Source organism: Colobus angolensis, unplaced genomic scaffold, assembly GCF_000951035.1.
Source record: "Colobus angolensis palliatus isolate OR3802 unplaced genomic scaffold, Cang.pa_1.0 Scaffold78, whole genome shotgun sequence".
NCBI lineage: Eukaryota > Metazoa > Chordata > Mammalia > Primates > Cercopithecidae > Colobus > Colobus angolensis.
The window spans coordinates 276,049-280,083 of NW_012121598.1; the positions used below are offsets into that span (position 1 = coordinate 276,049).

General features: G+C 42.6%; 1 pseudogene; it reads left to right on the forward strand.

Annotated features, from left to right (window-relative positions):
* Positions 1–1,081: 1,081 nt before the first annotated feature.
* LOC105502246 overlaps positions 1,082–4,035 on the forward strand; it is an 8,369-nt pseudogene continuing 5,415 nt past the window's right edge.

Genomic DNA, 4,035 nt, shown 5'->3' on the forward strand with positions numbered 1-4,035 from the left:
CACCGTGTTAGCCAGGATGGTCTCGATCTCCTGACCTCGTGATCCGCCTGTCTCGGCCTCCCAAAGTGCTGGGATTACAGGCTTGAGCCACCGCGTCTTTTAGTTCTTAAGTCATGGGGAGCTGCAAAGCTGTGTAAGATACTTCTTGTCCAGAGTAGTTTATTTCTGAGCTGAGTTTGTCAACTGAGATTTGCCCCTCATCCAAAGTCAAGTGACTAGCACAGATTGTTCAATATGCATAAGTTGGTCTCTTGTTTTTAGGTACTTCTCTCCATATCCACAAAAAGAAACTTGGGGGAGACATCGTGCAGGATTTTATTCCTGTCAAGAGACCTGAAACTAATTCCTGAGTCAGGAAGAGTGGAGGAGCTGCCTTGCAGAAGCAAAAGTCTAAATCAATGGCTTCCAAACATTTTAGAACTGATAAACTAGGACAAACTTTCCACCATTGAATGAAAAAATGAGGTCAATGTGGTAAGCTTTTGAAATGCTAAATACATTTAATTCAAAGGACTGTCCTTTAGACTGAGACAAGGCCCTTCTTATTTTTGAGGTATTAAAGTGACTTTTATAAAACTATGGAGAAAGTAGGTGATTGTTTGTTTGTTTGTTTGTTTGTTTTTTAGACAGAGTCTTGCTCTTGTCTCACTGCAACCTCTGCCTCCCAGGTTCAAACAATTCTCCTGCCTCAGCCTCCTGAGTAGCTGGGATTACAGGCATGTGCCACCACACCCAGCTCATTTTTGTATTTTGAGTAGGGATGGGGTTTCGCCTTGTTGGCTAGGCTAGTCTCGAACTCCTGACCTCAGGTGATCCACCTGCCTCAGCCTCCCAAAGTGTTGGGATTACAGGCGTGAGCCACTGCGCCCAGCCAGTGACAGTTTTTAAAAAACATCTTTTCTTGGAAACGTTTTAAATTGGCAATGTTGGTCTCCAAAATTAGTTTTGAGTTACTGGTCAGTAAAATCTGCAAATACAAATACTAATGCAAATACTACAGAGCCCAGAGAGCAGAAGAATCAGGCTGAGCAGAAATGGTCCTGGGTGAGTAGGGGGTCTGAGGAGGCATGCTCAGAGGGAGATGTGTTCCTGTGCTGTTGGGCAATGGTCCATGCTGATGCCTATCCTCCCGCCCAACAACCAGTAATGCCTAGTACAATCTGTGCTAGGCCTTGGAGATATGAATTAAATAAGACCCATTCTTACTCTGAGATCAGTTTAGTTCGGGGTTAATCAGATGTGTGAAGAACTAATTAGAACCATGCCAGACATAGATACAAAGTGTATTGGAGCTTAGATCATTGATTCTACCAGGATACAACATTTGATCTGAGTTCCAAGGCATGCATAGTACTTTTCCTGGAAAAGAAAGGGAAAGGATATTCTACAGCTACTCCGGAGGCTGAGGCAGGAGAATCACTTGAGGACGGGAGGCGGAGGTTGTAGTGAGCTGAGATCGCTCCACTGCACTCCAGCCTGGGTGAGAGAATGAGACTCTGTCTCAAAAAAAAAAAAAAAAAAAAAAAAACGCGGAGAGGGGAAGGGTATTCTAGGCAAAGAGAAAGGCAGAAGTAAAAGCAAGGAAGTATGAATGTACAGATAGCATAGGAAAAGACAAGTTGTAGCTACAACATTAGATATGGAAGGGAGGGAGGCCAGGGAGGGCGGATCACATGAGGCCAGGAGTTCAAGACTAGCCTGGCCAATATGGCGAAACCCCATCTCTACTAAAAATACAAAAATTAGCTGGGAGCAATGGCACATGCCTGTAATCCCCCCTTAAACAAACCAACAAAGAAACAACAAAGATATGAAGGAGAGAGTGGAGGGTGAGAGAGGGTGGAGCCAGATCGTGATGAATCTCTTACCCTTATTGAGTCAGGCCTTTTTCCTGGAGGCTGATGACATTGCTTTAGGAATCCATTGACAGCCATAGCCTTGTTCTCCAAACTAACACACCTATGATAAAATATCAGGAATTCACAAATTTCCTGAAGGCTGTCCATAGGCTTTGTATCAGGCATTGCGGTGAGGGGGCATTTAAGTTCCCATTTTTAAGCAGAAGAGAGACATAGTCATACCTGTGTTTTAGAAATGTTAGGTGTAAATGGAAAATTATATCCTGATAAAAGTCTTTATTCAGGAGAGACAGAAGAGAATTTCTGCTCCTTGGGCTAGTAGTTGATGTTGGAGTTTAGGGACTTAATACTCATCTGGTGATGGACGAGGGACTCTTCCCTCAAATCACACCCATAGATGTTTTCTCTTTAGCGTGGAGGTACAGGGGATGAACATGTTGGATGAAAAAAAAATGGATATGAGGCTTGAGTGTGTCATCCAGAAGATCACCAGGATGGCTAGATAGTAGAAAGGAGAGCTATATTGGTGATATCAGTTTGCACCTGGGAAGAGAAAGTCTCCAACCTGGGCCAATGGAGCCCTTTCTTCTTCTCCTTCTTCTTTCTTCCTTCTTCTTTCTTCTTTCTTCTTTCTTCTTCTTCTCTCTCTCCCTCTCCCTCTCCCTCTCCCTCTCCTTCTCCTTCTTCTTCTTCTTCTTCTTTGTTTTTTTTTTGAGACAGTATTTCATTCTGTCACCTTTGTATTTTTTGTAGAGACAGGGTTTCACCATGTTACCCAGTCTGGTCTTGAACTTCTGTGCTCAAGCGATCCACCCACCTCAGCCTCCCAAAGGGCTGGGACTACAGGTGTGAGCCACCTCACCCGGCCTGCTCTTTCTTCAAGGAGGGGAAGGACAGGTTGGGTTTTATGCTTCACAGAGTTTGTGTTATACATATTCAGCAGATTTGGGGAAAAGCTATACATATTTATGAGGGGAACTGAGTGTATGTGCAATGAGTAAACATGTATGTAACATACATGCCACATTTACTTTGGGGTAAGGTTTTGGCATTAAAATGAGGTGGAATTGGCTCCACATCAAAAGATGAACTATAGGACACAAAGACAATTTGTGCACAGCCTCTGTAAACTGTCTGAAACTGGCTTAAGGTCTGCAATAGCTTCTGAGAAAAGAATATTTGTAAGGCTGGTCCTCTGTCTAATCAGACTGTTGTCTGGGTTTTAAATCAGAGTTCATAGCTCCTATTGTTAGGGACCTTAGCCACAGGAATTTAGCAATTTGCTATGCCAGCTTGAACCTTGGACCCATAGATAAGTTACTTCCCTTAACCTTTGGATCTATCTTACTTGATAAAGGGGCATCTATTTTGGTCTCTCAGATCAAAAGAGGAAGATCTAATATCAAGTATATAATGTTTTCTAGAGTCAGTGTAGCCAAAACAGCATGAAAAGAGACATATCCATGTTATGCTGATATCATTGTTAGTTTTGAGCATTTGACATGATGGTACAATGTGCAAATTTCAAATGTAATTTTAAGTTAAAAGGGAGAGATACATACAAAAATTGCAACAATCTGACTTGAATTTGTTTTATTTCCAAACTTTCTTCTAAATTTCAGTCAGGCTGGCCACGGTGTCTCATGCCTGTAATCCCAGCACTTTAGGAGGCTGAGGTAGGCGGATCACTTGAGGTCTGGAATTCAAGACCAGCCTGGCCAACATGGTGAAACCCTGTCTCTACTACAAATACAAAAATTAGCCAGGTGTGGTGGCGCGCACCTGTAATCCCAGCTACTCAGGAAACTGAGGCAGGAGAATCGCTTGAACCCAGTGGGTAGAGGTTGCAGTGAGCCGAGATTGCACCATTGCACTCCAGCCTGGGCAACAGAGAGAGACTCCATCTCCAAAATAAAAATAAAAATAAATAAATTTCAAAAAGTCAAAGTGTTTCTGTGTCATGACTACTCTGGTTGACTGGCCTCGTCCTGAGTCTAGATAAATTACTTTTAATCATATAATCAAAGCTGCAAATAACTTCTTTTTCTTTAATTCTCTTTGGCCAAATGCTCCAAGAAAACTCACAGTGATTCACAAGTTCATATGTTCACAAATTCTCTGATACTCCTCCCTTCAAGAAGTAGAGCTTAGCCAGGCTTGATGGCACAAGCCTATA